Source organism: Chanodichthys erythropterus, chromosome 24 (genome assembly GCF_024489055.1).
Source record: "Chanodichthys erythropterus isolate Z2021 chromosome 24, ASM2448905v1, whole genome shotgun sequence".
Classification (NCBI taxonomy): Eukaryota; Metazoa; Chordata; class Actinopteri; order Cypriniformes; family Xenocyprididae; genus Chanodichthys; species Chanodichthys erythropterus.
Window position 1 is genome coordinate 29,206,821 of NC_090244.1, and position 6,656 is coordinate 29,213,476.

Sequence of the window (6,656 nt, forward strand, 5' to 3'; positions counted from 1 at the left end):
ACAAGCCAAGTGCTCAACAAACACAAGAGATCAGTCTCGAGAGACTAGTTCCCTTAGTAGAATATTTGGAAGAATGAAAAAGTCTCCCGAACATTTCGAAGTGGGTTCTGCTCATGATAGAACAGGGGTACAGAATTCAGTTCGGTTCTCGACCGCCCAAGTTCAAAGGGGTGCTTCCCACTGTGGTAACCCCAGAGCAGTCTCTGGTGATGGAACAAGAGGTTACGACGCTTTTGCAAAAAGGGGCTACGGAGAGGGTTCCCCCTCCCAGTAAAATGTCTGGCTTTTACAGCCGCTACTTCATTGTTCCGAAGAAGGATGGAGGGTTGCGTCCGATCATAGATTTACGTGTGCCAAATCGATCCATAAAGAAGCTGAAGTTCAAAATGCTTACACTCAGACAGATCATCCCTCAGATCAGGTCCGAGGACTGGTTTGTAGTGATAGATCTGAAAGACGCACACTTTCATGTATCCATCCATCCTTCTCACAGGAAGTTCCTCAGGTTTGCTTTCGGGAGCGAAGCTTACCAATACAGGGTTCTTCCTTTCGGCCTATCTCTCTCACCCCGCACATTCACGAAGTGCGTGGATGCAGCACTGGCTCCACTGAAACTCCAGAGCATCCGCGTACTGAACTATATCGACGATTGGTTGATACTAGCTCAAACAGAACAATTGGCAGTTCAACATCAAGATGTTGTTCTGTCGCACATGAAAAGGCTTGGGCTGAGGCTCAATGCCAAAAAGAGTGTGCTGGTCCCGAGTCAGGTTGCAAACTATCTAGGAGTAATCTGAGATTCCACCACAATGCAGGCTCAGTTGTCCCCTGCTCGTGTGAGTTCCATTCTCGGGGGCCGTGAATGGGGTGAAATTAGGCCAGTCACTCACTGTAAACCAGTTTCAGAGACTGTTGGGTCTGATGGCAGCCGCGTCCAACATTATTGCTTTTGGCCTCCTGCACATGAGACCCTTACACTGGTGGCTCAGGACCAAGGGGTTTTCTCCGAGGGGAAATCCTTTTCACATGATCAAAGTCACGCGGCGATGCCTTCGTGCTCTGGTCATGTGGAAGAAGCCTTGGTTCCTGTCCCAGGGACCCGTGCTGGGGACTTCTCGTCGTCGTGTAATGCTTACGACAGATGCTTCTCTCACGGGCTGGGTCGCTCAACTCAGGGTCTCTGGGAGGACCATCAGCTCTCCTGGCACATAAATCGGCTGGAGATGATGGCGGTGTTTCTTGCATTGGACAACACTGCGGTGGTCTCGTACATCAACCATCAGGGGGGTTTGCGGTCTCGCCCGTTATCCAAGTTGGCCAGTCTCATCCTCCTCTGGTCCCAGGGAAAGCTCCTTTCTCTGAAAGCAGCTTACATCCCTGGGCGGTTGAATGTGGGGGCGGACGCTCTGTCGAGGCAGAGCGCAAGAATGGAAACTTCACACCGAGGTGGTGGAGTTAATATGGAAGACTTTCGGTCGAGCTCAAGTCGATCTATTTGCCACAGAGGAGTCAGCTCAGTGCCCTCTATGGTATTCCCTACAGCACCCAGCACCTCTAGGGCTGGACGCTATGCTACAGATGTGGCTGAGGCTGCATCTGTACGCATTTCCCCCAGTCTCACTGCTCCCGGGAGTTCTGGAGAAGGTCCGCCAGGAGAAGGTCGACCTAATATTGGTGGCCCCTTACTGGCCGACCAGAATATGGTTTTCAGACATAATGTCACTACTTCACGGCTCTAGTTATACGCTTCCTCCGTGGTGCACTCAGGTTGAGACCTGCGGTGCGCACAAAAACCCCGACCTGGGTTCTGACTATTGTGTTATTCCTGACATTAAAAACCATCTTTCTACTGGCCGTTTCTTCCCTAAAAAGGATCGGCAATCTACAAGCTCTGTCAGTCGCTCCATCATGTCTAGAATTTGCACCTGGTATGATTAAGGCCTTTCTACACACTAGACCGGGCTATGTTCCAAAGGTGCCATCGAGGGTCCCAGGTCCCATCATACTTGAGGCATTCTGCCCGCCTCCATTCACAAATCCAGATCAGGAAAAGAAAAATCTGCTTTGCCCTGTGAGGGCACTGGATGCGTACGTGCACAGAGCTGCCCTGTGGAGGAAAACAGATCAGTTGTTCGTATGTTACGGGTCCCCTAAGAGAGGGAGCCCAGCATCTAAGCAGAGGATGAGTAAGTGGGTGGTCGAGGCCATCTCACTCGCATATTAAATAGTGGGACGCCCATGTCCCTTAATTGTGCGTGCTCATTCCACGAGAGGTATGGCTGCATCTAAAGCTCTCTTGTCAGGAGTCTCTATGGACGACATATGTGGTGCGGCTGGATGGTCATCCCAGCACACCTTCATTAGATTTTATAATCTCAACCTAAATGTTACTCCGGGTGCCAGAGTTCTACAAGATAACAGCCAGGCACTTGGAGACATGGCATGGTTGGGATAGCGTTCCCATCACGTCATTCGACGTAGCGTCGATAGTTCCCGCGAAAGGGAACGTCTCGGGTTATGAGTGTAACCCCTGTTCCCTGAGTAAGGGAACGAGATGCTACGTCACGTTGCCGTACCTCCCACATACCTGGAGCACTTGCTTCAGACATATTACAGAAGATAGCGTGCTTTGTTCTGGGTATGCTTTATAGCTTCCTGATCCGTGACGTCACCCGCCTCTGACGTCACGTCTTTCTCATTGGTTGGATACAGAGGTGCTTCACGAACACAAAATACAGAGGGTTCCCATCACGTCATTCGACGTAGCGTCTCGTTCCCTTACTCAGGGAACAGGGGTTACACTCGTAACCCGAGACATTTTCTCAGTGTGTTCCACATCGTCAGCCTTTTTTTCGGCCGATTCAAATTCGAAATGTTGAATCACCGTCGGAGCTCTTCGGTCCATTGGGCCATCTGATCATTCTGATTGTCTGTTCAGCTACTGCCACCTGCTGTTTCGGAAAGGAATTTCATCTCACGCAGGCGCAGAACGGACGAGCTTATTGGCCGTCGGCTGTCTAGCGTTGGTTTGGTGTGTCAGGCCAACTTTGGACCCAGATGCTGCCGACATGAGCCAACCCCTTAGTCTGCTTTCATCGGCACTAGTTAGTCACCGTCGGCTTGGTGTGTTCCTGCCTTAAGACTGAAGGACAATAATGAGAACTCTGAATATTATTGGAGCAGCTATTATGATGCTTAATGAAAGAAATCAAGTTGACAAACATTGATGATAATATAGCGTATTGAGAGGTTTATAAACATTTTGAGAAAACCTGGAACACCACAAGTCTGACTTAGTGCCATTTTGTACAAAATAAAAGCATTTCAAAACAAGTTTCCTAGTTAAACATTAAAGCATGGTCCATGCAAATTTTGATACTTTGTTTTTTTTATTTGAAACAAGAGAACACAACCCTTTTTGTTTTTTTTTGTTTTTTTTTTAAAAAAACAAGATTTTGGCTTGATTTTTTTTTTTCTTTTTTTTTTTTTGGTTCACAGGTAAAAAAATGGATAAATGTCTTCAAAATGAATTTTCCACATGTCGGCAGTCATGAGACGTCCCATTGGTCTGTGCTTCACCCGCTTGGCACTGTCTAGCGCAGCTTCACCACACAGATTTAACTGCGCACAGCTAAATAAAACAGAGGGTGGGTGCAGATTAATATTTATGATTTTTTGATATAAAAATTTCTGTGAAATGCTTTAAGTTGCAGTTAAGAAAGCCCAATCTAGGACCTGCCCTGTACAGTTTAAGAAGCGGTACTGCTATAGACCACCAGTGTTCAGGCCACCATTTTGGCAGTAAAATGGCCAGCGGCAGCGCCAGCGCCACCGCCGAAGCTTTCAAGCCATCAGAGTACTCATCTCACTTTAATTCGCATGACATTGAGCTTTATATAAAAAAATTAAATAGGTTAAATATTACCGACCCATACAATGCCCCCGGGGTGCTTTTCACAAGTATATCCGCTGAAGAAGACGTCCCAGATCTGTAGTATCCGGATATATATAATTACCTGATAAACTTCCCATCTTCCTACTCGGGTGACTCTCTAAAAGCCCACAAAAGCCTGGAGGGTTACAAATGGGCTCAGTCTGGCTTTGTAACGAACATCCAGATGTGGAATCTTCAAGCAAAAAAATGCTGCATCATCACTGGAAGGGTAAGTGTCCGAGTTTAATAGGTAGTAGTGTAACGTTAGCATGGCTAGTTGTTTATTTATGTTAGATTGGCTAGCTACCGCAGTACGTCTGGCTATCTGTTGCTAGTTTGTATCTTTAATGTACTCAACCAAGTCAGCTGACATTTTTAATTTCATGTATAGATTAATCATTCCCAAAGGCTTAATGACCCTCAGTTAAAGCCATGGATGGTGGTGAGGAATGATGGGGTTGTCTTGGGAGCCCACTGCAATTGCACAGCTGGACTTGGTGAGAGCTGCTCCCATGTGTCAGCTGTGTTGTTCAGCATATGGCAGCATAACAATGGAAGAAAAGAAGAGAAAGCTGTAACATCTAAGAAGTGCAAGTGGGCCACCTCAAGTGAGGACTCTTTAAAGAAAGTGGAGTATCAGCAGGGCAAGGACATAATTTTTAACAACACTCAACAATATAAAAAAAGGAAAATCTTCGAAAGGTCATTCTGCCCCCGCTGCTTTCCCACCTCTGACCGCTGCTGAGCAAGCCCAACTCTACAACAGCCTCTCCCAATGCCGAACACAAGAGGAGCAGATCATCAAACCAGTAGTCCTGTCTGTTGTCAAAGAGTATGCAGCATCCTATGTGCCAAAGGCTGTCATGCTGGATGTACCAGAACCCCTGTAGTGATTTTTACTTTGTCCATCCAAGGACGCGAAGTAAAATAGGGATTGGTACTCACGTCACCGCTGACGTTGTGATTTTGGATCACACGTCTCTTAAGGTGTGGTTATGAGTACATCAGATAACCACTCCCCCCCTTTCCCTAGTTCAGGGCACCAGTCAGGGTCTTTCACTCCCAACAGGGGCTTTCATTCATTTAGAATTAATGTAAAGTGGTCAGCTGATTTATTTGAAAGATTGGTGAAATTGCTAACTTGTAGAACCTTTTCTGTATTATCAGCACAAGGAAGACACAAGTGTAATAAAATAAATTTTATTAACAAAAAGATAAACAAGAATAACTAACACAACTACTAAATGAATACCATGAATGATAAAGGAATAAAGTGCATAAGATACATAGAATACAAGTGATTAAGTTGAGTGTTGCTATGGAAGAGTTACGTTATCTTAGGGAAAGATAAACTGTTTCTCTGAAAATAGTAAGGTGGAGAACCTTATTATGCAACAAACAAATAAACGAGAGATTATTTGTTATTGACTAACATCAGCTATATTGAATCTAATAGGAATTAGGAAACTATATACTGATAATATACAACAATGCCAAGGTCTCTGGAAAGAGGTTTGGTTAAGTGATATTTACGTTCCACTTGGTCGAGTCCGATGACGGTGACGTCTTCCACTGGTTGTGCCGGGTGACAATGCAGTGGGGAGAGGAGCCAGAATCTGTTTCAATAGTCTTGAACACGAAGCTCTGTGGGATGCTGATCTCCTGGAGCACCAAAGGGTCCTAAAATCTGGAACACGCAGATGAGGCCCTGGTGTAGGTGCAGAAGGTCCTTAACAATCTGGAACACGCAGACGAAGGTACCTTGAAGTGAAGGTTTGCTCTCCTGAGCTTAACCTTGTTGCGGATGTCGTCACTGTTTCGCTGGATGGAAACTTTGAACGTAGTGTTGGTTAACGTCTCTTTCCTCAAAAGCTGGAGGCTTAGAACATGGTCGTCTCTGTTGTTGTCTCTTCTGGATGGACCAGAGGCTCAGAACGGTATATCTGTTAATGTCTCACTCCTTACAGAGTTAAGACCCAGAACCGTGTATCTGTTCTGTCTCAGCTTCGCAAGCCGGGACTCAGAACAATATCTGTTATGTCTCACCCGATGGGAGACTCAGAACGCTATATCTGTTACGTCTTCCCCCTTTCAAGGGCAGACTCAGAACAATATCTGTTACGTCTTTCCCTGTTTGAAGGGCAGACTCAGAACAAGGAGTGTCGGTAGAAAGGGTACCTTTATCCCTTTCCGATGAGGAGGAGATTGCATTTTGGCGCTTCTCCATTCGATTGCTGTGATTGGCTGCTGGCATCAGAGGGGACACACAGAGTGTGGCCCACCCTTCTCTCCCCTGTGGAACTCATTTGCATAAAGCACAAAGTTGGAAGTCTTTACAGTGTCTTTAAAGTTTACCAATGCATTTGTCACTTTCCAAACCACCACCAGAATACCTTTGGCAATATTCTAAACAAATAGAGACTAAACATGATGGAAAAAGATTGAACTGTCATTCAATTGTACATTAACAGCTGTATTTGTATCAGATGTTGCACTACAAATGGCTGTCACTGAGAATACTTATTTCGGTGAATAAGTATCAAATGGATGTGTAGTTTGCATGAGTTCTAAGGTTTTCAAACATAGTTTTGAATGGATTCGGATGGATCTTTGTGATCTCTCTTAGTTTCACCCATTTCTGCTAAGGTCCCAAGGAATTTTTATGGCAGTCTCTGGCCAACATTAGGAAATAATGTCTAGATGGGTGAAGGGCAGTAACTGC